Here is a 27,241-nt window from a genome sequence, read left to right as displayed (position 1 = left end):
TTCACCTGAGCCCGTGTTATTTGTCTTAACACTCAGGTCATCAGGTAGCAATAACCAGCCATGAAAATGAATGCTTCAATTTGGCTGCTGCCCGCTGTAACGGTGACAGAGCCCTGCTGTGCCTGCATGGCCCCTCGGGCCTCTGCTTCCAGCTCTGCTGCCACGGTTGCAATTATGGAGAGGAAAACAATGAAGAGGGAAAGGAGAATGTTTCACCATTTTAATGAAGGCCAAGGCACGTGGCACTCCTTATATTTCAAAGAGATAATTTATTCCCTAAATCACTTTCCCTTTTGAATGTGAGTAGTAGTTGTGCATGAAAAATGCTTGCATCTGATGTGGAGGTGAATGAGCACTGGGAGAGGTGCTGTGGGCGTGCTGGTAAATATGCATTTTATGGTGGGTGTGCCCACGTGAGACTTCAGCTTTCAGTAAGGTTGAATCCAGTTCATGCTGTAATTTATAAATTCCAAATGTGTGAATTTATGTATGAATGGCCAGAGTTAGACTGTGCTTTGAGTACCAGTTGAAGGTCATGCCATATTTCACCGGAAAGCTAATTTTCCTGATGTATATAATAAGGTTTCACATTTGATCTCAAAGTAGTGATTACTGTGGCATTTCAACAGTCTATTATTGTGTAAATAAATGCAAGTATGTAAATATTTTTCTTGCACTTGATGAAGCAAGCACTGTTTCTGTTACATAACGGAGAGCTGAAGATGTAGGTGAGCCCAACAGCATCCAGCTCAGAGGAACCCCAGGACAGGCTCTCAGCAGGATGAAGCACAAGTTGGTGGTCCTTCCCCACGTAGGTGCCTGGGCAGCCTGCTGGAGCCCTGCTTGGGGCACTGCCACATCAGGGTCCTTCCATTGCCATGCACCATGTAAAGCACTTCAGTGAAGAATCCGATAGATGGGAGTAATCAACAAAAGCAATGGATTCTTTGTATACTTTTATGAGGAAAGAGCTGTTCCAAATCTGTGCCGGTTCCTTCAGATGTGCCTGGCTGGCTGCGCACAGTAAACGCTGCCTGTTGCTGCTCTTTGCTTCAGTACTATAAAAATCATTGGTTTTTCCTTAAAAAAACAAAAAAGTAGGTCAGGTTGCAGTATCAGTAGGGCTATGTTAAGTGGATTAAGGTCATCTGAGAAAAATCATCAGTGTGGGATCAATACTGAGTCTGGCAGGAAAGGGTATTTCCATCGCTGCCCATGGAGTCCACCTGGTAAATAAAGGCATTCAGGTGCTTTTTCTCCCCCACAGCTATTTATTCACGTATCCTCTGTTTGCAAACCCACCAATCCTTTCTATAAATAAACAGGTGAATCTACCTTTAATCACCAATTTTATCTTTACGCTGGGGGAGGCAGTACTTCTTAGGGCTGGGAACAGAAGCGATGGTCTCCTGGCCTGGGCACGTATCTGAATGCTGCCAGTAAGGCAAAAAATGCCTGGAGCAATCACTGTTGCTCTGTTTTCATGTTCTTCTGGGCTCTTCCTTAGCTAGACTTTCACTTTGTCACCGACCTGGATAATGAATGCTAGGAGAGCCGTTAGCCAAGCAGGCTAATTGGAGGGGACTGCATTGGTGGCAATTAGGGAAGAACAGTGGAGCAGATCGATATCCTCCAGAGCAGGCCTGCTGTCCTCTGGGGATCTGCCACAACAGGGCTGCTGTGTCACAGAGATTCAGGTATGGCCCATTGCTGGCAGTGATTTATTGCTCTAGCTTATATACTTAGCTTATGCACCTGCTGGCTATCAGATGTATATTTTGTACAGTACAGTGCATTAGATATCCAAGTACCAAATCTTGACTGATAACCTTCCAGCAGTTTCAAAATGCTGCAGTGGTTGTGTGTGTATGCTGTATTATTTTCCCCTGTAAGAATGCAGCACGCACATACATGATGTGGTGTTACAGTTGTTAGGAAGGTGCTTACACCTTGGTTTGGAGGATGAGCACCATGATGCCATGGGACAGTACCTTCCTGGTCCTGAGGGCACTGCAGGGATTGGGCAGGGACACCTGGGGACACTTTGAAGCATCTCTGCAGAGTGCTGTGATGTTTCCAGTGCTTCTGAGACTGCTGGGTGCTCATGAAGCTGTTCTCTGTACTGTCGGGTGAGAGATGGGTTCCCTGCCTGCTGTCCGCGTGGTGCAGCTGAGAGAGGGGTTCTCTGACTGGTGCTGGTGTGGCTGTGCCTGCACAGCCCTTCCTGGCATTACCTAGGGTTAATGAAGATATCCCATAATCCTGAGGATCCAATTTACTAGCTGTCACCATTAATGTAATCTCTATAGAAGTAAAACTCTGGGTTTGACATTAATGTGGATGTAGAGAGAACCCATTTCAGGTGAGAGTAGCAGTTCAGTCTGTGAGGTACCTGTGGCTGTCACAGGTGAAAATAGTTGCTAATGAAGTGTGTATTAGTCTGGGGCAGGTAGAGAACTCCCCAAGTCTCTTAGTTTGTTGAATAATTCATTAGCTAGCACTCGTCACCCACTGACTGTCATAGGTAAATCCCACACTGGAGCTGCTAATTAAAGCTGTGAGATCAGGGAAGCTACTAACAAGATGCTAGGCAAGTACTCCAATAACTCAGAGGTTCAGTTTTAAGTGTATGAAGTTTTATCCTTGGTTTTCAAACCAGAGTAAGGGAATGCTGATGAATTTACCCTCGTTATGAGAACTAATTAGCAGCTGTTGCTGCTGATGATGCTGCAGTGAGGTGCCCTGCAGAGCAGCCCCTAGGGCTTGGCCATCTCATGGCTGGGTGTCACATGGATGGCTTCTCAAGGAGGGAAAAGCACTGAATTGTGGGTTTTATTGGCCAGTTTTGGATGAGCGCGTAGCCATAGACTTGTGTCTGCTCAAGAACACTTGTTCCCGTGGGATGGGACATGCGCTGTTGTGAAGTGAATCTATGGAGTGTGCCTATGGAATGAAAACACGGCCGTATAGCATTGGGTAGCAGGAATTAGTTCTTGTTGTTTCTCCTGCACGGTGCTGCAGTTTGGCAGCAAGGACAGCTGGAGGTGACCCCGGCCCCTGCTGTTCCTTCTGCCCCATGCAGCTCACAGCCTGTGACACTGGGTTGGGCACAGGACTGGCTTTAGGGAATGGGCAGTGAAGGGCAACACCTCGGCTGTGCTTCCCGGCCTGGCTGTGCTGCTAATGTGTGGCACAGCCCCCAGCTGGGGGGGGGGGGGGGGGGGGGCGCTGAGAGGCAGCAGCGGGTGCTGAGGTTATGGAAAAGGGCTCTGTAGCTGGCAAAGCAAGCAGAACTTTAAAGTGCTTCAGCTTTCCAACCCCAGCAAACCCTCAGCTCAGGAAAAACAAAGAGATGTAAACTACCATATAACCATTCTTGGATCATAGGCACCATCAAGTAAATCTTTTGATAAATTCTCTGTGATGCAGTGTGTTCTCAGTTTCCTGAAGGGATTCGAGCTAATTCTGTTTGCGGCTCCCGATTGAGCGTGCGTGTGCCTTGTGTGCTATCCCAAACAATTACAGCTGATGAACAAACGCCGTACTGCAGCGCTCAGTCATCACGCAGAGCAGCTGGCCAGCTGTCAGCCCCTCCAGATCCCGATGAAACCGTGAGTTTGGAGAAGTTGAGCGCATAATGGTTCATCATTTTCTTTGGGATATCAGCAAATGCAGAACAATCAGCGAGGTGATGTTAGGCAGGCTTCCGTCTGAGGCTCTCTGCTAGTTGCTGTCCTGACTGATTTACAAGTTGGCCCAGGAAAGCTTTGTGTTAGCAAGCAGTACTCAGTGATGCGTGAGCAGATGCTTGCTGGAGGACTAACCCAGTGGCGTGCTTTCCAGGAGAATGTAATTCCTGATTGCATTCATTCAGCAGGTGACTTAGCACTGACTGAAAGCCATCTGACCAAAGCCCCTTTACGATTCGTTTCCTGTCAGTGTTCAAGTAGGATGACAAGTAGGATCAACAAGGAGCAGGTTGGCTGCAGACCGTCTGCGTGCTCCTAGAGTTTCCAGCTGCAGGTTGTTGAGGTGGGGCAGGACCACATATACCCAATAAACAAGGTGCTATCAATTCCCTGTGTATGGAAACTGTTGAGTCACGGCCTTAACCACTGATTGAGCACCTGGGGAAGGGACCCAGTCAGCCTTGGGAGCACAGGTGAAGGCAATTCACTGATGTGAGTGGAAGGAGTGCAGCCTGGCTGCACCTCTCCTAGAGCTCATTGAAGGGCTGACTGACGGGGAAAGGATCCCTGGTTGGAGATCCCTCCTTTGTGGAGCTTTCCCTGCAAACTTGGAATCTTCTGATACAGCTGAGCAATTTTCCTTCATAGCACCTTTCTGTTGTGCTGGTCCTTCCATCATCGCAGCTTTGTTGTAACGCCTTTCCCGTGGTATCGCCCTGCCCAATTGCAACACTGTGTGCCAGAAGAATCAGCAACACAACCAAAAAGGTAAACAAACTATCGTGTCTGCTAAAAAGAGACATCAATGGATCAGGTTTGGCTGGATATGGAAAGTTACTTGTGTGAGGAGTTTAAGGATGAGTGGTTTTCTGCTGCAGTTCTTGTGGCAGAAGTTCAGAAAGTTGGAGGGAAAGTGAGCAATGGTTACGTGCAGGATGGGATCAGCAGTGCATGATGTAGTTGTTGTCTGGGTCTGTGCTGTCAGGAAGCCAAGCATCCTTTCAGCTCCTGTTTTCAACGTAGGAAACATAAAAACCAACCGAACAGCTCTTGCTATTAACAAAGAACGTGCAGGATCCAATTATTTTAATTATGATAAAGATGAAGGAGCTAAAAGCAGCAAGCTGCAAGTGGTCTTCTGGTTTTGAGTTTCAAAATATCATTTCATGGGGTGTTCTAATAGAAAAAGAAAAGAAACTTCAGTGGTGTTTATTTATGCCTGTAAAGAATCTTAGAAAATTATAAAGTGCAGTTTTAATAATGAAATGGTCTCACAAAGCTGAGGGAGCCCGATACCCCCCTGCTCTGCACAGGTGCCTACGTGTGCAAAGTCCTGCCCTCATTTTGCAGCAGTTTCCATGCCTAAGGCACAAAGAAACGGGCCTCTTGCAGAACCCCTTTGTTGTCCCCATGACTAAATTGCCCTGCAGCAGAGATGTGTTGCAGAAATGTTTAAATCATGGGACAGATGCAGTTTGCTCTTCAGGACTTTTATGGCTTTCATGCATCTCCAAAAAGGAGCGGAGATGTTTTCTTTCACTTTGATCTGCTGAGTTTTTTCTCAATAATGAAGAGATTGATAAAGTCCTGATGTGTTCCAACGCCATGGGGATGTGGGCTGGGCAATGTGGGCTGGGGGTGCATTGTTGATCTCAGAGGTTTTCTCCAACCTGAACGACTCTGTGGTTCTCCAGATGTAGGAACTCACTGTATCTCAAGCTTTGTTCTAATTTCTCTGGATCACTGATTTTTCAAAAGCAATGAAGGCACATCAGTTCACGCTCACCCTGCACTGCTGCTTTCCATGGAAGCAATGTCTCATCTACCGAGCCCCGCTGTTCAAGCCTTGTTCCTTCAGTTGGAGAAGTTAAAATGAGTGCTGAGCAGTGCTTGTGGTGTGCTTTGCTGCCACAAAGCGACCCATGCAGCTGGCTCTCAGTGTGAGCCAATGCCCAAGGGGTGGCCGTGCTGCCCCACAGCAGGCAGGGCTTTCCTTGGTGTGGTGCAAGTGTTATTTGTGTGCAATGAGAAAATGTTACCATTGTGCCTTTGTGATAAACTACATTGAATTGTAAATGAAACGCATGTAGATGTGATTTAAAATGCAAGTAGCTCTCAGAAATCAATACTAGCTATATAAAATGATTTCCAAGTGATAATAAGAAATAATCCTTCAGAGAAATATTCATGACAGTCACGACGTGCTGATTTCTGCCAGTCGCAGCCTGATTGCATTTACAGTTACACTTGTGGTGCTCTTGATAAACCCGCAGTTGGAAGATGGCACAACGGTTTGAGCCAAGTACCCCTTTGAAACAGCCTTAAGAACACAATGCAGGGCAAAGCCCACACCTCCTTCTCATGGCTGGCCCCAGGGCAGGGATGAGGGTCCCTCTGCTGTCGAAGCATCATCCATCAGCAGTGCCTGGTGGTGGATGAGGCTGTGGGGCAGGAGATGGAAGCAGGGCCTCTGCCTTACTGCTGCACATGGGGCCGCCCAGAAGAGCTTTGCAGCCCGTGCTGTTGTTCTCCTGCCTGGCTCTTGCCAGTGGAAGATATCTGTGCTTGTGGATCCAGGCCCTGTGCTTTTGAGAAGCACACCATCGTTATTCAAAGCTGTGGATTCAAACAGAGCTTGGCTTGCTCGAATGCGTTACGAATAGCAGATCCATGTGCCTCGTGCTCTGCTCTGTTCTAATTCTATTAGGTTTTGAGAAGACCGAACGCTTGGGTGCCTATATTATGAACATTTATGTTGTCACATCTGCTCCATTTATTTTTTTAATTCTTCTGGCAGCACAGCATTAGGCTGTTCCTTCTCACCTTGTTTCGTGCTGGCTCCGGAGACTTCAGCTCTTCTTTGTGGAAGCTCCTCTCTACCCAAGGACCCATCTCTGCCCCCCGGCACACGACTAGGCAGAGTTTTTTATTTCAAGATTACATTTAAAGCACAGAGTAGATTTTAAACATCATTCTTCATCAGTAGCAACCAAATGGTGTTTGGAAAATGAATTAAATAACTGCAGAAACCTTGGAGGGGTGTGAAAATTTGCAGATGTTTTCACACGAGAGCTTCTTTTCATACGATAACACATTATTAAATTTACACAGCACCCCTAAGTGATTTTCAAAGTGAAGCTTCATTGCAGAACAGATGCCTGCTCCACTTCCCCCACGAAATCCAACCTCTCGTGAATATTTGTATCTCATCCTCTTTTCACCACATCCTTCTGAATTCTCGTCGCTTACATCTTACATGGAAGTGCTGACCCTCTTCCATGCATGTGTTTCTCTGGTGGGGCATTTGGTGCTGTTCTCAAGATGGATGTGTGCCTCCCAAGGGCTGTGGTGCTCCAGTGACCCCAGCGTGCTCTGTTTGCCAATGATTCCCTCTTTAGGGCACTGCAGCCAGGCATGGTGGGGTGGGGGCTGTGTGATGCCAGGATGTGGTGGAGAGGAGCTTCCACAGGCTGCTGCTGCTGGAGATGAAGTTGGTATCTTCTCCTTCTCTTTCTTCCATTCTTCTTCTTAATATGAGGATTTTTATTTTGTTGATTCATAGGTTATCTAAATATGAATAGGTTCACATCAATCAGCTCTGCCAGGACTGCAAAATGAATATAAATATTGTGTTCGGTACTTTGCGAGAAGAATGAGTGTGTGTCTGAAATGTAAATCCACGCTCTGCAGCCTTTGCTCACGAATCCTGAAGCCGAACTCTTTAGGGTTGGTTTTTTTTTTTTTTTCTTTAAACATTTATCAATTATTTTGCTGTGAGGTTCTAAATTGGTTTGCTAGAATTTGTTATCTCTGACTTTATGTTAATTTCTCAAGGATGGCAACAATCAACTGTTACACAAAGTACAAAAGTTGGAAATGAGAAATCTTCCCTCCTTCTCTGGGAAGGTTTGAAACGTGTCTGGTCTGTTCACCTTTCCCGTTATTCAGTGACCAAGTCTCACATCATATAAGCAGTGACTGTTCTTCATACTAATGTACATGGAGCACTGGGGAGGTGGTGGTGCACCCATTACAGTGCAGGCAGGGCAAAGGAGGTGAGGTGCAGGAGGGGCTTCACCATGCAGAGGTGCTGGGATGGAGAAGAACATGCGGAGCCATACAGGTGCACACAGAGCTTATACAGAACATACGTGCTGCTTTGTAGTGGCTGCCATTGTCATTAATTAGAGGTTTCAAAGCTGTAATTAACAGCTTCCCACAATTCCTATTTGTGAGAACAGAAAAAGATAACTCCTTGAACCTAAAATCTCCCTCTACAAAATGGGGCCCTAAATGTTGATTGCAGAAGACTGGGAATGGAAGAGGCCCTTTGCCCCAGCTGGGCACAAGGCACTCCCAGCACTGCTGTGCTGCTCCCATTGCTGGGCATCCTGCAGGGTCTCACATCCATGGTGCAGCATCTCCACAATGCTCCTGTTTAATTTTTCCCATTAGGACTAATGACAAACAACGCGCATAAGAAATCATTAGCAGAAAATACGGCTGTTGTGCCTCACGTTTGAAATGATTGAAGTTGGTGTTCTCGACAAATAAGGCGGCTGACCTGTTACTAATAGAGATGATTGGTGTTAGTAATTAAAAGAAGATATGAAACATAATACATCCTCAAAGTACCCCTGCTTAATTTCTCTTCCCTCATTTGAAAACCTTTCTCTCTTGTTCAGATTGTAAGAATTCTAATGGAAATATTTTACTGCTTTTTGAACTGAAAAATAATTTCCTAACCTTAACCATAAAAGCTCTTGGAGATATATGGGCTTCTTTACGGCGTGAGAAATCCACTTTATTGCTGTACCTTTGTCATTTAAAAATTCCTTGATGTTGGAAAGAAAAATGATCATAGATGGTGCTCTAGAAATACCGGAGCTGCCACACTCAGCCTCTACCTCTGTGCCACATCATAAAAAAGGGGCTTTCCATTTGTCTGGGCACGAGGTCTGCCCCTTCCCAGCCATGCTGTGTGTGTAGAGGGGTTAGGATTAGGGTTCCTGCTGCAGGATTCCTGCTTCCAAGCAGAGGAGAGGACCCCACACAGGTCGCATGCAGCACGAGGCCAGGAGCTGCTGAGCTGGTCGTGTAACATCGGTGCTGTTTGCTAATTATGTGCTGTTAATCAGGTCAGCAGTCTGGAGTGTTTTGACTTCCAAAGACTGGAATATCAGGATGATGATTTTATAATATTTACCTTTTGCGGTGTATTTAAACTTATTTTTCCTATAATTTAAATTGCTATGGGTAAAAGGAAGTATCAGCGACACGCACTTGTTTTACTGATCTGTAACACAGCCATTCTCAATGGTTCTCATGCTGCAAACCAAGTACACTTACAGCGTGTTTGCGCATGTGGATTAATTCCTTTCGATCTGGAGCTTGTGGCAGTGTGATAAAAGTGGTGTTCTGTAATCGGGCTTCTCCCTTACTGATCTTCAGGAGGTTCATTCCATTCCCAGGCTGAGCTCCGGGCTCTTAGGGCTTTTCAGCTGCTCCATCCTTGCTCCATGGAGGCTGATTCCCAGCAGTGTGCTCCAGGCCCTCCTTTTTGCCCCCACATTCACACATAAATAACTGCAGTTGTTGTAAGCCTTGGGTTAGTCTGTGAGGGAAGTTGCAGTAGGTGACTTTCTGAGCAGCTTGCATTATCTGATGGCTCTATTCTATACAGCTTTCTCTTCAGAAGACTCATATTTTAAAGGACTCATGTATTTTTTTTCATGTAGTAGATGTTTATTGAAGTATTGGAAGCAGGAATTTATATTCCCTGTTATGTTAATGTCAATGTGAGCTTGTGGTTGCTCGCAGCGTTTGTGTCATGTTTATCAGCTGAGATGACACGTTACCACCACCCTTGGTGCAGCATCAAATTCTAAGTGCTGTTTCCCAGCAGATTCCCCGAGGCTTTGCTGGGCTATGTTGGAAGAGGCCAGGGCAGCAAGGTGAAGGTGGGCAGCTCTTGCTAGCAGTGCAAATAGGATGGTGAGAGCAGGGAGAAAAAGCATTTGGAGAGTCATAGCAGGGGGTGCGGGTGGGGTAAGTCCTGAAGTTGCTGAGTCTGGTCCCTACAGGCAGTGAGAGCTGAGCATCTCAGCACTGCGCAGCAGTTGGTTTTGGTTTTGGATAGGAGAGCTGATCTCTGAGTGCCCTCTTGTAGTATTTTTGGTGGTTTTTTACTCTGCATTAATAGAAAAACTGTGTATGTTGAGTGCTGTGCGTTGTGAGAGATCAGTCCGCACAGCCTTGGGCACTCAGCTGCCCAGACATCAGTCCTACGCTGTTCTCTCTGTCAGCCTGCCCAGCAGAGCAGCCCGAGCTTGTATTTCAAAGCCTTGAGCATAAAGACAGATGGCTGTTTCTCTCTGTGAGGATCGTCTGAGCAGCACACAGCTTCCGTTTGTTTCGCTGGGGATTGAATCTTGCTGAGGAGCTGCTTCCTAAATTTGGCTTTTGTCTTCGGGCACTTTAGGTGTCGTGTTTAACCTTGCTGCTAATGCACCCTATGCAGCAAAAACTGTCAGCAGTGGAATGGGCTTTTCTCTTACTTAACGCTCACTGAAATTTCCTTAGCACCTGAATTTTCCATTCCTTCATACAAATCATCGCAGTGATTTTTGTAACATACCCAAAAGTTTTGACTTGTGTCACAGTAGAGAAGATGCAACCAATCTTTATGATCCAAAGTCAAAAGTGGGTACTCTTGATATTGTGTTGCATTAATTAACATTTGGATTTGTTCTCTTGGATTAATTTTGTAAGTAATACTTGAACATCCAGAGAACATCATGCTATGGGTTGGGCTCAGCATCTCAAATGCACCACTGCAGACCCACCGTTTTGTTCTATGGTGTATTTTTCAATGCTGCCATTGGAACGCACTTGCATTTTTAAACCTCATCTTCTGTACATCAGCCCATGGATTGTGGCTGATTTGAAGGTCCTCTGTCATGTTCACAAGCCTGAAAAGTAACAGTCCTTCTGTTGCCTGGCAATATGTGTAACATACACGTGAAAGCAAGAAATCTGTGTGCTTGCTCAGCTTCAATTTGACACCATGGGGGCAAAATTTCATTTGGAGATCTTACCCTGTTGTTCTGAGGGAATACAACACCAGTCTGGTTTGCCATGGGCTGGAAATCAAATTATTTCACCCATGATACGAGCAGAGTTGTGCTTTTCCTCCTGTTCTTCCAAGGCTGCATGCGATGTGGGAAAAGCATCGTGCACTTTGGATTTTCACATCTGGCATTGCTTGTGCAGTTAGGAGCTGGGTTTGCTGATTGAAGCTTGCACCTAAGCCTCCTCTTGCACTCTTAATGAGAGCAGCACTCACTTGGCTGTGATGTTATAGCCAAGCACACCCTTAGGTCATAAAAGAGCCCTTAGTTGTGGTCTGCCCTGCGCAGGTCCATCAAAACTTTTCTTTGGGTCCTCTGTGGCTGTGCCAGGCCAGCTGCACTTCCTGCAGGTACAGCTGGGCTGTGGATCCATGCTGGTGCAGATGGGCTGTCCTGCAGTGTGGGCTATGGGCCACAGGCAGGTTCTGAAGGCTGCATCCCAAGTGCCCCATCTTCAGGCAGTTCTGAACCCATTCTGACACTTAATTGTGACTTTTATTAAGAAAGAAAGTGCAGTGGGACAGCTCCAGGATGCAGGACGTGGGGGGGGCAGCCACCAGGGCTGTGGGTCACAGTGCTCCTCGTGGGGAACGTGTGCTGCTCCAGCACCAGCAGGAGGGCCAGGAGGGCAGCAGCCACCCCAGTGGTTTTTTTCTTCCATTGCTTAAAGAAGTCAAAGGCTTCAAAAATGAAATACACGAGTCTGTGTTCACATCCACTGCAGTCAGTGCAATTGCAGCAGTTTAAAAGAGTGAATCTTACTTACTCAAAGTACAAAAACATGTATTATACATTACTGCAGGGCAGACCGTTCTTTTTCTGGGCAGAAATCTAGATAGCTTTCCCCAATTTCATCCGCTTCAGAACTTGTAAGAGAAAGATCCAGCAGCACAGACATCTGTGTGGGAGGTGCCGCGGGGACCCAGGTGTATCCCTGCTGAATGAAGGCTGCTTCTGGCTGCAGGAAATGAACAGTCCTTCTCCTTCCTCCATCTTAGCTCTTTGCCTTCTGAGACTTTTGTCCTTTCCCATCACAAAGTGTTTGCAGTGAGCCTGAATTCAGCACGCTGTGAGCCAGCAGCAGTGCTGCTCCTTCCTGCTAGCTGGAAGAGAAGTGTGCTCACAGAAATGCTTGCCTTAAGAGCGAGCTTTAACAGTATTGTTTGTGTGTTCAGAGGATCTTCATCCATCTGAGCCCCACCACTCAGAGCCAGCTGCTGGCCCTTGCTGTCAGCAGGGCGGCATTGAGTGCTGCAGGGGGGGTAGGGCTGGGGATGATGTGCAGAACACCAGCAGGAGCTGGGGCAGATGGGTCTGGTGAGAGGGAGTGTGTCAGTGTGGTGTGCGGTGCCCTGTGACAGTGCAGAGGGTGCTGAGGGCTCCAAAAGTGTCCAAGGAGCTGCAACTACAGCTTCTCCTTCTACCAGCACCATTAATAGATCCTCCTCAGCCTGTCAGATCGTTAGCACTGCATGGATCGGTTTTCCTTTTCTGATTGCCGGTCTTATTCTCCTACCTCCTACTTTGATCTGGGTTTTCACTTACGGCCTAATCATTATTAAGTGAAGACAACTGAAATGCCTTGTGTTATCTTCTTTCAGTGCGAGCTCTCATTTGCTTTGAAGTATTTTATCAAAACCAACAAATTTGTAATTGGGCATCTTTACTTCCTGTAAGGCTTTTTTTTTTAAGAAGCTTTGCTCAGCAGTTTTTGCTGCTCGCTCCTCCCAGGCTGTGCAGGGACAGAGGGATGGCGAGCAGGAGGCTGTGGGTGCCTCGTCACTGTGGGTTCACTCAGCACAGAGCTGGGCTACACTCTGTGACCCTCTGGGCAGCAGCACAGGGTTTGACTGGGAGATGTCCGAAGGTCCCATCCAACCAAGGTTGGTGTTCCTCGGGGGTGAAACCATGCTGCTTTTCAGCTGCTTCTTCATGTTAATTCAGATGGCTTTCATTGAGAAGTTCACTTATTTTATTCCTACACCATTATACAATGGAACAATGGTGCTAGCTAAATAGCCAGGAAAAAATAAGGTGTGGGGAATTGGCTGTGATTGCACAGTGGCGGAAGAAAACTGTATTTTATTGGAAAAATAATAAGTATGGATTGGTTCTGCTGCATGGAGCAGGCTAGCCTTATTAAAGCAATCTAACTACATATATATATATTAAAAAAAAAAAGGTAAGTATTTGTAGAAATGCTGCAAAGAGGAACTGGGCTCGTATTGTCCATCACTGGCAAAATGCAATTTTTATGCCTAATCCTAATTCTCCTTACGTGCCTGAGAAGTTGCTCAGTGTTTGTTGGGAGCCTCAGTGCTCTGCTCAGAGCTGAGATCTGCCAGGCTGCTTTCACCAGTGCTGGGCTGGGGGTGAGCAAAATCAGGGGCAGTGCTCAGCAGAGCAAAATGCTTTTTGTGAGCGGGGAATTTTGGAGTCTGCCACACTGGGGAAGATTTGTGGTTTTCCTTTTTCCAGAACAGCTTTTGGCTGCTTGCTTCTAGTATTGTGCCATAGCTGGTGCTGCCCTGTGCAACTCCTGCCTTTGGCCCCTGTGCTCCCCACACCCCAGCATCGACCCCCATGGTGCATCCATCCGTGCCCTTTGCCTGGCCCCCTCCCTGGCAACACAAGTTGTACAAGCTAGTGTAGCTGCCAGATGTTAATTATTGAAAATAAAATGGAACTGCCTTTGGATTATTGGCTTAGCAACTAATTGCTAATTGAGTTGTTGTTGAAACAATGTCCTTTAAATAAGTGCTGGTTTGGTTGTATTCAGTGAATTATTGTCCTTTCCTGAGAGGTGTTATTAATCTCAAATCACCATTTAAATGCCTGGATTTGCAGCGAGCCGTTCCCAATATTCTGGATATTATTCACGTTGTTAGGTCTTAAAGCAGGATTTCTGTTGTGGACACCTGATGTGTGTATCTATCAGTGCATTAATTAGCACTCAGCACCAAAGAACAGACACTTCTGGCTGCGTATCCTCCATGTACCCTTCACAAATCCACAGCCATGTTTTCTCCAAGTTAACCTGGAGTGAAATAGAGAGCACGGCCCGAACTTCAGCACTGAGAGCACTGTGCTTCGGGAAGCTCTGAAAGCACGAGTCTGACAGTGAGGATTCCCATTGATTAGGCAGATAGTAAAATAAATTAAGAAATCCTTCTCGGCACAGGGGAGTGTCTGCAGAGTGAAACAGATTATTGGACATAAAGACCAAATCTATTGGGTATTGATGATGGAGTTAAGGTACTGCGCTTCTGCAAGTGAGAGCACAGCTGCAGATGAACCCAGATACCTGCAGGCTCAGCATGCCAGTCCAGGCTTCCTCCAAATCCTGTCTAAATTGTATCCAGTGTTTAGATTTGTCTTAGTATGGTGTATTTTGCCCTTTTAACTTCTGTGAGGAATGCAGACCTTTTCTGCCCTTCTTGTGTTTGTGCAGCTCTCGGCTATGCAGAAGGTGAATAACTTACTCCCTCTGTCTGCACTGTAGCGCTGGGATTGATGCACAGCTGCTGATACAGCTCTCTCTTCCACTTCCACCTGGTACTTCATTGGCAAAAATGGGGAAGGATCCGGCACGTGGTGGTTAAAGAATGGCACTGCCTGTAGAGGAGCTGCTGTGTGGTTTCTGCGAGGAATGTTGCTGTTTTCAGTGGAGGAACTGATGTGCTGCTTTGGAGGATTTGGCCCTTCGTAACTGTAAAGGTGTCACTGAGATTGTGGTAACTAAAATGTAGCTTCTCAGAATCATAGAATGGCTTGGGTTGAAGGGACCGCAAGGATCACTGAGCTCCAACCCCTTGCTGCTTGCAGGGCCACCAACCTCCATATCTAATACCAGCCCAGGGCCCCATCCAACCTGGATTCTTCCTTTAACATAACAGATTAAAGAGAATAAAAACTGCAATAACCTCCTTTCCAGGACGTACTGCTTCATGTTAAGTAACTCACCAATGTGACGTTGTGCTATGTGTGTTTAATTCTTGGATTCCTGGCCTGGAAGTGAAGTCCTGATGGCTGTGGCACTGCACAGTGCCAGCCCATGCTCCATACCTCAGCCTCAGTTGTGCTGTCCTTCCTGGCATGGGCTCTGATGGCAGCCAGATGAGAACTGCTCAACACTTAGATGGCTTCCAGAGGCATGCCAAAGTTCTCCTGTGGGACTGAAGTACAATGTATTGCCTTTGAAGTATTGTACTTAATGCCATAAAAAGAAATTCTGAGCTGGGAAATTGGTGATGATCAAGCAGCTTGCTCAAAGGAGACCTGAAATTTTCCTAATGGTCTCAGAAAATTCTGTCCTTTTAATCCAGCTCCCTTTCTTTGCAATTGCTTTTAAACATGGCTTCTGCAAAGGTTTTTCTGTTCCAATCACTTAAAGCCCCATCTCTAACGGAGAGCTCAGCCAGGATCCTTTTTTCATTATGCATTCCTTTAAAAAAAATAATAAATTGCTTTTCTACCCAAGTCAACGTGTGTCAGTTACAAATTCACGGTATCTCTGGGTTGAAAGGCTTGTTCCTTGTGACAGGTGTCAGATCTCCGGTGATGCAAATTAATATTAAAGAACAATAAATGAATGGCAGAGGAGATCTTCAAAATCTTCTTGCCTATGACACTCAGCCGTGGACCTTTGATGCCTATAAAATATGAATTGCAACGAGGCAAATTATGGGAGGATGGAGTGCACTGGTATGTGAGCAGCAGGAGATCCAGCTGACAGGCTCTGAGAAACTGACCCAGGCGTTTCAGCTGCCACCTGGGTGTGCCAACAGCCTCCATGCAGGAGTGGTACCCTGCAGCTCAGTGCAAGAACCGAAATCACTGTTGTTGTTGCTCAGCTCTTACTTACTACTCTTAATTCTGTTTCTCTTAATTCCACTATTCTCCTCTAAGGAACCTGCCCAAAAGGGATGATCCCCAGTGTTCCCTTCTGCACAGCTGCACTGTGCTTCTGTGTAAGTCAGGGCTGCATCCTTTTACAAATGTGTGTCTCTAAATACTACTGTTAGAGAAGACAGCTTTTATAGTAAAAAACATAGAGGCATAATGAGGACTGGAAGCAAGCAGAGAAAACAGCACTAATTATCACGATGAGTCCAGCATCTTAAGAAGGCTTCCACTTCCCAGCTCATCGCTGCTGTTATTTCTGATGCGTAGCACAGGTGTTGGCACCTCTGTCGGTGCAGGCCATTGCTGTGGTCTTTGGGCTGATTCATCCTTTTTTCTCAGGCGCTGGCATTTCATGGTCCCGTTCACCTATTTGCAATGAATTCTTAGTATTTCTCTCAGTGTCAGTGGGAAAATCTGTCGCTGTGTGAGTACTGCCTATAGAGATAGGTTAGATATTAACAGGAGGTTTTTCACACAGAGGGTGGTGAGGCACTGGAACAGGTTGCCCAAGGAGGCTGTGGATGCCCCATCCCTGCAGGCATCCAAGGCCAGGCTGGATGTGGCTCTGGGCAGCCTGGGCTGCTGGTTGGTGACCTGCACACAGCAAGGGGTTGGAACTGGGTGAGCATTGTGCTCCTTTGCAACCCAGGCCATTCTATGAGACTTGCTTCTGTTGGAGTCTCCCCGAGCTCTGTGCTGTGCGTGCTGCACCGTGAGGTAGCAGAGGTCTGTCTGAGTAGCGTTTTGGGGTTGGTAAGTGCTGGCATGGCTGCGTGCAGAGCTCTCAGGATGCCACATCCATCACCTGCACGGGGCTGCAGGCACACAGGAGGGGCCTCTCAGCTCTGCTCTCCATGTTGAACTGCTCTTGCCCACAGAAAACACTTTTACTGACATCTCCCTCTGCATTTCTAGCAGCTCTGCCCTTCTCTGGGCTGATGTGAGGATACTGAGGGTAGCAAGCTGAAGCTCTCAGCACCTGGCACATCCTGAGGTCTGTGGCCAGCGTGCCTGCAGATCTCCATTTGACTCACAGTGTGTGTGAGCACAGCAGGGATGGTCCTACGCTGCGTGGCTGGCAGCGCTTCCCACAGCTGGGTTTCTGGATGCCAGTTGTACACAGCGTACCTCTGAGCATTCTGTTTAGCTTCTCCTTATATATTTTTAATGGCATAACTTCTGCATTGCTTCTGGTCAATAACCCCTTTACATTGTTGGTCATCTTTTATATATGATGCAATGAATTAAACATGGAGGAAAAAAATCTTTTGAAATATAGTTTCTATATGTGCTTCTCAAACGTAGATCTGTTTAGTGAAACGAAATAAGATAAAGTAAAATAAAATATGAAATGAAATCTCCCTGAGGGGACTACATTGTATCGCAGAAGTTCAGCATAAATGTGTGTGTAACTAAGCCCAGACGTTGAAAGAAAGAAAAGGAAAAATAGCTACTGCTCACCGTAGTCCTAATTCTACTTTATTTGCAATATCAGCTTTATTCTATCTCATAACTGTTTGATTAAATAGTAGTTAATGGTAGGAAATGAAGTCTCTTTAGCAAGAACTCGGCTGCGCTGACTGGGCTGCGTTTTGTTCTGGCAGTAGTAAAGGCTGTGCTGGTGTGGGAAGTTTGGGTGTTAGGAGAAATCTCTTCTCCAAAGAGTGGTCAGGCAGTGGCACAGCAGTGGGGGTCACCGTCCCTGGGGGTGATCAGAGCTGTGGGGACGTGGCACTGAGGGACGTAGGGGGGTGGGCACGGGGAGCTCAGAGGGCTTTTCCAACCTGAATGATTCCATAGTTCCGGGGCTGCTGCTGTTGGGTTTTCTTCTCATTCTGCTTTCATGCTGGTGGCTGTGGGCAGCGCGTTACAGAGTGGGTGTTTGGGGCGCACAGGGCAGCGCTTGGTTGGTACAGAAAGTCTCCCAGGTGCCTTGGTCCTGGTACAAAACTGAGTTATTTTGTCATCCTTCTCTGTTCCTTATATTTAATAAGCTTGAGGTCTGGGTGGGGAGACGTGGGAGCTGGGATGTGTCCCCAGCCTGGACAAAAGCCCTCCCCAGGGCATCTGCATGACTGCTGTGTTCCCAGCTGAGGCAGAGCCAGGCTCCCACTGCTCACTGCTTGCATTCTGGTGCTCATCTGAGCACTGCGTGATGTTGTGCCTGGTGTCCATCCCCTTTCTGCATGACAGACCCTTCTGTCACTGAAATTCTCATGGCTGTGGTGGCCTCATCCTTGGTTCTGTATGCAAATTAGGCAATTACTTCATAGTATGCAACTGCACACGTGTTTTTTGCATGGATAGTTCCAAAACTTCTGCCTCAGGTGTTAAATGCTAATCTTCTCCCACACATGCCACTGAGGTATTTATTTTAATGCACTTTCTCACATATGTTAAGGCATACACAGACACATAAGCAAAAAATAGCATCCCTTGAAAATCCAGCTCCACATTGATAGATAATTGCAATTTCCCATAGGAGAGAAGCACAGTTCTTTTTATTTTTATTTCTGCTCTGTAGTTTGCTTTGTAATGGGAATAAGCTCTTTTTAGAATATTTGCAATAAAAACCTTTGAGATTGATGAAATGCCTTGGGGTCCTCCTGGCCATTAATCAATCTTGGCAGCCCCTTATTGCTTTGAACAGCGTAAGGCAGGAGTGATAATCCTTTAAATATAATATGTCCCTTCAATATAATGAAGCATAAATACTGGAACGGTGATGTAGAAGTTAAGTCTTTTAATGATGGCAAAGTAATAATATATTACTCATAACCGATGTGCCATTTCTAAACTTCTGACAAGCACGGATGCTTTATCACTTATGTGCAAACAGTATTTACTCAGAAAACTATTTACCATTTATTTCTAGTTAGAAAAGAAAAAGAAGAGAGAGAAAGAGAATGAATTGGAGAAAGGATGGAGGAAAAAGCACACAGCCTCACTGTGGTGTGGTCATGCAGCCCAGTGATGGTCTCAGGTGCTCCATGAGGACCTGGCTTTGCTTTATCCCAGCTGTGCTGGAAACCTCACACCCAGAGTTTTGCTGATTTTTATCTTCTTCATTTCTAATTATCTGCTTATCTTGATTTGTTCTTCTATCAATTATTATGTTTTTCATTCTTCTACTCCAAACAGCACCTAAAAATATAGAATTCAGCCTTTTCCCAAGCATCCTTTGACATACAGGCACCCCAGATCTCTGAGGACAGTGCACCCTTCTATTCACTTCATTACAGAGGCGCAATCCCATCTGTGTGGGACATTGCTTCCCCCCACAGCAGAGCACAGTGCTCCCTCTGCTGCACCACTGACCCGAGTGCAAGCTGCAAGGGGGACAAGAAGGGGAGATGCCGGGCTCCGTTTTACTTTACTTCAGTTAAAAAGTGCATGGCTGATTGTTTGCACTGGTCAGCAGTGCCAGCACAAAGTGGCCGCCAGGGAGATCTGCTCTGCTGGCAGTGGTGCTGACCGGTCTCTTGTCGTGGGGTGTCTGTCCTTCCATGGCCAGGCTGCTCACAGCACACAGTGCCTGGTGTGAGCACAATTCTTGTATGCTCAGAAGCTGAGGTCACAGAATCAGGGAATGGCCAGGGATGGAAGGGACCTCAAGGATCATGAAGCTCCAACCCCCTGCCACATGCAGGGCCACCAACCTCCTCATTTAATGCTAGACCAGGCTGCCCAGGGCCCCACCCAACCTGGCCTTGAACACCTCCAGGGATGGACGGGGCATCCACAGCCTCTCTGGGCAGCTGTTCCAGCACCTCACCACTCTCTCTGTAAAGAACTTCCCCCTGAGGTCCAACCTAAATCTCCCCTCCCTCACGTTAAAACCATTTCCCCTCATCCTGCAGTTATCGACCCTTTCAAAGAGTTGATTCCCCTCCTGTTCGTAGGCTCCCTTTAGGTACTGAAAGGCTGCAATGAGGTCACCCCGCAGCCTTCTTTTCTCCATCCTGAACAAGCCCAGCTCCTTCAGCCTGTCTTCATAGATGGTGCTCCAGTCCTCTCTCTGAGAGAGAAATGCCATCTCAAAGGCAAGCAGCTTCCTCAGTTCAGCCTAGTGAGGTTATTCGTGGGAAACACCAGGGCCTAAACGTTCCAGCTGAGGAACTGGAATGAAAAGGCAAAGAAACGCTCCCATCTAGTTCCTGCTGTGCAAACAGTGCTCTTGGGATGGATGAAGGAGGTGCTGGCTCAGCTCACCTATTCTGCCCCAGCCTGCAACCGCACAGCCCAGCTGGCTGGATCCCTGTGGCCCCACAGCCTGCCAGGCTGCTCACCCCCAGCCCCACACTGCTGTTCACCGTGAGTTCAGCCTTTTGGGGTCAGTGCAAAACTGTAATGCAGTGTTCAGAAAGATAATCTGCACTAGGAGAGGGATTAATTCCCCATTAACTGCCTCCAGCTTTGCCACCAGCAGGGAATTCCCTAACAACTTCTGCTTTCACCCCTGGGTTCAGCGTAGCAGCAACAAAAAGGCCATATTGATGGGCTCCTTTTTCAGTGACTTGTGTGTTTATTTCACGTCTTGCTGCCCTCTGAGCTGCAAATCGTGCATACCTTTGCTGTACCTCAGGGAATGCTGGCCTGCCTTAAATGCTTATAACATTCCCAATGAAGGCATGTATGGTAGTAATGACTGGAACAGTAAAAACTGCAGTGCTTTGTTGTGGGTAGAATTACCTGTATTCAGCTAAACTGAACAAGCCAGATACTTTTTGCAGCTGTATATTGATAGTGGTTGAAATACTGGATAAAGCTCTGCTTGTTGCTGTTTAGTTTCTCATCTGGCAGTTTGTGTTCTGTGCTGAAAATGGTTAAACCCAAGAAGTTATATGTCTCAGGAATTCTGGACTTGAGCAAGGCCTTTGACATGGTCCCCCACCACATCCTTCTCTCCAAACTGGAGGGATGTGGATTTGATGGGTGGACCACTCGATGGATAAGAAACTGGTTGAAAGGCCGCAGACAGAGGGTGGTCATCAATGGCTCTATGTCCAGGTGGAGGCTGGTAACGAGCGGCGTCCCCCAGGGATCTGTCTTGGGACCGGTGCTCTTTAACATCTTTATCAATGACATTGATGACGGAATTGAGTGCACCCTCAGCAAGTTTGCTGACGACACCAAGCTGAGTGGTGTGGTTGACACAGTTGAAGGACGGGATGCCATTCAGAGGGACCTCGAGAGGCTAGAAAGGTGGGCCCGGGTGAACCTGATGAGGTTCAACACTGCAAAGTGCAGAGTTTTGCACTTGGGCCGGAGGAATCCCAGGCATCCCTACAGACTGGAAGGAGAGGTCCTTGAGAGCAGCCCTGTGGAGAAGGACCTGGGGGTCTTGGTAGACGAAAAACTTAATATGAGCCAGCAGTGTGCCCTTGCGGCTCGGAAGGCAAATGGGATCCTGGGCTCCATCAGAAGAGGGGTGGCCAGCAGGGACAGAGAGGTGATTGTTCCCCTCTACTCTGCTCTTGTGAGGCCCCATCTGGAATACTGCATCCAGGTCTGGAGCCCCCAGTATAAAAAAGACAGGGAGCTGTTGGAGAGGGTCCAGAGGAGGGCCACAAAGATGATCAGGGGACTGGAGCACCTCCCCTATGAGGACAGGCTGAGGGAGCTGGGCTTGTTCAGCCTGGAGAAAAGAAGGCTGCGGGGTGACCTCATTGCAGCCTTTCAGTACATAAAGGGAGCCTACAAAGAGGAGGGGAATCAACTCTTTGAAAGGGTGAGTGACAGCAGGACAAGGGGAAATGGTTTTAAGCTGAGGGAAGGGAGATATAGGTTGGATGTCAGGGGGAAATTCTTTACGGAGAGAGTGGTGAGGTACTGGAACAGCTGCCCAGGGAGGTTGTGGATGCCCCGTCCCTGGAGGTGTTCAAAGCCAGATTGGATGGGGCCCTGGGCAGTCTGGTCTAGCATTAGGTGGAATGGTGGTGGCCCTGCATGTGGCAGGGGGGTTGGAGATTCATGATCCTTGAGGTCCCTTCCAACCCTGGCAATTCTGTGATTCTGTGAATTGAAACCCTAATTCTGCCACCTGGAATGGGCAATATTTGCCCTATCTCTCCAGTTTTATTTCACAGCTGCAGTGTAAGCTTTTGCTTCCTTATAAATTTGTTATTTACCTGTGTTGCCAGAGCCCTCGTCTCACGTTATTTATCATATACAGTGTCTATGATTATATTTCAACTTCACATTATTACTGGCAGATATGTCTGTTTGTTGTCACCTCCCTTTATTACACTTTGTACCAGGCAATTCATTTTTCCTGATCAAGTCAGGGTGTCAGACGTGCAGGTTCCATGATTTATTACTGCCCTTCAGTACTTTTTGTCTCGAGTCTCCAGCTGTTCTCCAGCTGTTATTTTAGCGCACACCTTTTGAAGGGTTTTAACTGTGCTGTAAGGCCTCTAATGTAACCCATCTCCATAATCCAGCGAGATTATATTATGTACTGTAAACACTCCTGGTGATCTTTCTGCTCTGCTTTCTTTGTTTTGAACATTTATGCACCCCGAAGCAAATTTCTAGCAGTTCCTGCTCTGCTTAGTTGAAGCATCAAAAGAAACTGTAATTTTAATTCAGGTGGTTCAGAGGTCAGACAAAACAGCGGCTCTACTGCTGCGTTATTATGGTATGCCATACAAGTAAATATTAAGCAGTGAGCTTATCTGCCACAAGAGGAGCTTATGGCAGCTTCTTGCATAGCACAGCTCGACAGCACTTGTGTAAAGACACATTAGTTGTTATGAACGTTACAGGTGCATTTCTTTCAGCAGTAGTGCTGGGTTTGGGATATACTCGGATACCACAGCCTTCTCTCTCTCCCAGAGGTGGCCCAGCTGTCAAACCTCTGTGTGGGGCAGACCATGGTCCTGCTCTGCCGGCACCTCCCTGCTGCAATACGCTGAGCCTGGGGTCGGGCTGCACAGGTCAGTGTGTGCCTGCCCTTGGTCAGGGGGTGCTGATGCCCAGGAGCTGGCTGCAAACGTCTTAAGGAGTGTTCTGGAGAAAGAAAGTGTTGGCTAAGGCTGTTCTGTTGTGCTGCTTCTCAGCAAGCTGTTCCCGGCACGCTTCATGAAGTAAACACAAACATACCCAAACTTTGTTTTGTCTGTTATTTCAGCTTTTGTTTGATTTCAGCTTTTGGGTTACATGGGTGGATGTAATAAGAAGGGATTTCTGTAAAGTCATCTATTCATTTCTGTAGCTTTTGTTGTTCGTAACAGGAATGCTAATTGTTTTTAACTGAGCAGTCTTTAAGGAGCAGGAGTGACACCTTCCAGGTCGGTTTTGGACTCGGTGAGCTCCAGGAGCTCAGGGCCAGCTGGGTGCAGGCACAGCTGTGCTCGTGGTGCTGTGCCTGGAGCGCCGTCCTTCTGCAGAAACCGGGTCAGTGGATTCCCTCCAGTTTCTGCCAGGCAGTAAATGGTTACTGTGTCTCTTTGTGCATATCAATATTTCGTGTGATAATTTGTATTTGACAAAGGTGTTCTCTACGGACTGTTGTGTAAAGTTCCTGCTGTTGTTTGGAATATTCCCTTTGGAACAGCTCCCACTGAAGGGTTTGTTCTGCACCAGCACCCAGCCGGGTTCCCATGGGTCACCATGAGTGAAGGAAGGCATCGTCACACCTGGATCCCATCGCTCCCACCAGCACTGGGCAGCTCAGCTTCAGGTCCACCTGAGAGCTGTGGCTCAGCGGAGGCTTTTGGTGCACGTTCAGACTTCCAGTACCACTGAAACACTACAGGAAGGTTCATCTCATAAGTTGAGGGAGGGGAGATTTAGGTTGGATGTTGGGGGAAGTTCTTTACAGAGAGAGTGGGGAGGTGCTGGAACAGCTGCCCAGAGAGGCTGTGGATGCCCCGTCCATCCCTGGAGGTGTTCAAGGCCAGATTGGATGGGGCCCTGGGCAGCCTGGTCTAGCATTAAATGAGGAGGTTGGTGGCCCTGCATGTGGCAGGGGGTTGGAGATTCATGATCCTTGAGGTCCCTTCCAACCCTGGCCATTCTGTGATTCTGTGATATTCCCATCTGCCTTGCCAACCAAAGATAATCTCGTGTTTGCAAAGAAGAAATTCATTACATTGAACGTCTTAAATTAGTGGGCGGGCCAGCCTGTAGTCTGATGCTAATTAACGATTTGGTGCTGTGACACATGGCAGCAGCTCTGGATATTGCCCAATATTTCATGCTAGGTTTTTTCTTTACCTCTAAGTATAAGGAAATATGTTCTGTGGAAACAATTCTGTTTTACCAGATTGGAATTGACTTGTGTATTAAACTGAGAAGGGGAATCTTTCTTGTATTTTAATTATACAAAGGCAGGATGTCTGCAGCGCTGTCACATTGCGTTCTCCGCAATGGCTCATCTGCATCCTATTTTACTAAATGGGAAGTAATTGAGCAGGGATTATCCACGGCGCTGCAAACGTAGCCGTTCCTTTGCTAAGCCATCTCCACAAAACCTTCTGGTGAATGAGCATAAAGTTTTGTAAAAGGACTGGGACTAAAATCTACAGCTTCTCTGCCAAATGCTTAAACCGCATAGCTCTGCATGTGCTTGCAAAGGCCTTTCCTGTACAAACCGGGTCCTGAGGGATCGTTCACTATAGATGAAGGTTTCTGTAGATTCCCCAGCTCTGGGATTTCCTATTTGCCAGCACTCTGAGAGCATTGTACTCTAAACAAGAACAGCTTGCCGAGCGCCGTGGTTTCGCGTTGGCTGAAAACAAATGAAGCCAACACGTTATGATAAATGTGCACTGAAATGTACGAGCGGCTGCTTTCCCATGGAATGCATCCACAAAGGAATCTGGTGTTAGTGATGACTTCCATACTGCACTGAAGCGATCTGTAAATGTGTTTTGGTGAGATTCTGTGCAGCAACTTATGGACACAGAATGAATCGCAGAATGGCCTGGGTTGAAAAGGACCACAGTGCTCATCTAGTTTCAACCCCTGCTATGTGCAGGGTTGCCAACCAGCAGACCAGGCTGCCCAGAGCCACATCCAGCCTGGGGACATTTAGAAAGCATATTGGAACATTTTTCCAGGAATGAGTGTTAGCTTCAGGACGTTATTATCAAAGTGTGCCTGCGTTTGTAATAGCCAGTTCATGTGGTTTGAGGAAGGTCACAGAAAATCCATGTAATTAAAACATTCTGTACATCCCTGTGCTGGGACTGGTTGTGTTATGGTGGAGGTGTCTGCTGAGATCCAGGGCTGCAGATAGTGAGTTGCTCCTTGGGGATGGCACGTCCCTTGGGCACTGCTCTGCTCTGGTTTCACAGCGTTAGTATGTCCTGAAAAGTCTTCCAAACACCACGTGGTGCTTCTTTTAAAGGATATCACGGGGAATTTGCAAGAAAAACTGTATAAAATTTAGGTAAGGTGCTGCCTGTGGGGTAAATCTACAAGGCTTGTGTTGGTTTGCTAAGCTGAGGACTTCACGTAAGGCACATAAGGAAACAAACTGCAGCCCATAAAGGAAGTTCTCCATAACAGGTAATTGTTTCCTTTCAGAATTAATTCAGTTCTGTATTCTGAAACCCACTGGGAAGGGGATGGCCTGGCCACTGAGCTGCCTGGGGATAGGGGAGGGGCTGCCTGCGCCTCACACCGAAAAATGCAGCACCAACCTATATTCGTATTTATAATGGTTATTAATTGCCCGGTTTATAACCCAATTTTCAAATCTCACTGGAGTGACCAGCTTAATTAATCAGGTTATAACTGCTCTGTGCTGAGAAAGATTAAACAGGGGGGAAGTAACTAAACTGAGCAGCAGGACAGGGTCTCTGGTGCTGCAGCGTTTGTGGCCGCGGCGGTGTGCAGTGCTGGGGCTCAGCAGGATGCTCAGAGGCACGATGGGATCTTGTACAAGGCCTCCAGAAACGGGCAGGCTTCCTGCATGATTCTCCTTCCCCTTCCCTATCTTATTGTATCTCTGTACAATAAAATAATTAAATTCGAGTATTTGGGGCAAAGCAATGCCTCTCCCTTTGCCTCTGAGTATTCAAAAATTAGGATATGATTTGCTCTTACGGAAGCGCTTTTCAAATGCGTGTGATTCAGTTTCATTGAACTGCGCTCATTTCTGCACTCTGCACCTGAGAGCTGTGCTGTCTTCCTACATCAGGCTGCTGGTTTCCTCAGTCTGAGATACTTTTGTGTGCTGGTAGAAACAAGCTATTAGGTTCATCATTGGCTTTTTGCCATAATTTTAAAAGTGACACATCTAATAGTAGGAAATGTGTCTCTTGGAAGTGCTATTTAATTCCAACCACTCTGTTCTGACTCCTGCACAATGCACAGATGGTTATCCTTTGCTGTGCTACATCAGAACAGGGCTTTCCATAGGCTGCCCACCCAGAGTAGCAGGGCAGCCCTTGGGGCAAAGCACAGCACATTCAACAGCCTCGTTGCGTTTAGCTGCTGAGGCCTAAGGTAACAAACCTCTGTAGGGTTTTTTGTAGTTATTGTGGCTTCTGACCCCAAATGGCCTTTCTCCTTGCCGTGTAAGGCTGTATTTCAAGGAGGGCTCCAAGCCTTGTGTTTGGCAGGTCTGTTATGCATGGTGCCATCCCCCAGCGAGCACCTCCAGGGCACTGAGCATCATCAGCAGGCTGATGGAGACCTCTGTGATGGCCGCTGGGATGTCTGATGTGCAGTGCTAGTGCTGTCGATGGCTCTGACGGAGCGCAGCGTGTGCTGCCGGGTGTCCTCAGCTGTCCTCGTGTGGAATGAGGTGAAATAACCGGGTAGGGAGAGCCGTCTGTGGGATACAGTGACAAAACTGTAGAGGATTTAAGAGAAATAACACACTGTGCACTTTCAAATTGGTTATTGGTTCTGACAGCTCCCTTTGGAGCATTTCTAACCAGCTCCACATTACTGCCCAGCTCTGTCCCTCCCCGAGGCCGCCGCCAGCTCCCTCCTGCCGTGTGCCTCCCTCAGGGGAAGCAGGGGAGGCAGTGCCATCCACTCAACTTCTGCCAGGCTCTCAAAGGATGTGATTCAGGTAGAACACAGTGCCACACTGCAGTGTTTGCATTTCAGTATTCATAGGAAGACTTGGAGAACTTGTTTCCTGTTGTGAACTATGAAATATCCCTGCAGTGGGATAATAATAATATACAATTGCTGAAATATCCCTGCAGTGCCTCCTTAGGTTTTACTGTGGAAATTGCAGTTAAAAAACAACAACAACAACAATAAAAAAAAAAAGCAGAAACAGAATGAATCAGCCAGCAAAGATATTTCTGTGATGCCAACGTGGAATGTTTCCCATTTTCGTTCCATAGCAGAAGAATGTAAAAATGTGATATTGCACGTAGAAAAAAAAAAGAGATCGCTTCCTGGCTGTGCCGTGTGATGGTGCTTGGTGGTAGTGCACAGGCTGCGGGGCTGGGCTGGCATCTCTGGGCAGGCAGTGCTCACATCTCCTCAGGAAATCCTCCTCAACCCCTCATTTTTGCCTCTTAGACACCGTTTTCCAAGCTCGCA

At 47.1% G+C, this 27,241-nt stretch overlaps 1 protein-coding gene and 1 long non-coding RNA gene across 2 annotated transcripts in view; one reads left to right on the top strand and one right to left on the bottom strand.

The window, feature by feature from the left end:
• NEGR1 (neuronal growth regulator 1) overlaps window positions 1-27,241 on the top strand; it is a 174,548-nt gene that overhangs the window by 19,097 nt on the left and 128,210 nt on the right. The window lies entirely within an intron of this gene.
• LOC149916926 (uncharacterized) lies at window positions 17,190-18,007 on the bottom strand. Its single transcript, XR_016468995.1, has 2 exons — window positions 17,509-18,007; window positions 17,190-17,426 (listed from the first exon to the last, which is right to left on the bottom strand). It is a non-coding gene; the product is annotated as an uncharacterized LOC149916926 (long non-coding RNA).

This window comes from Phasianus colchicus, chromosome 9, assembly GCF_987193195.1.
Source record: "Phasianus colchicus chromosome 9, bPhaCol1.hap1.1, whole genome shotgun sequence".
Lineage (NCBI taxonomy): Eukaryota > Metazoa > Chordata > Aves > Galliformes > Phasianidae > Phasianus > Phasianus colchicus.
Note: the sequence above shows the minus strand (reverse complement) of the source record. Positions and strands in the feature narration are given on the sequence as shown.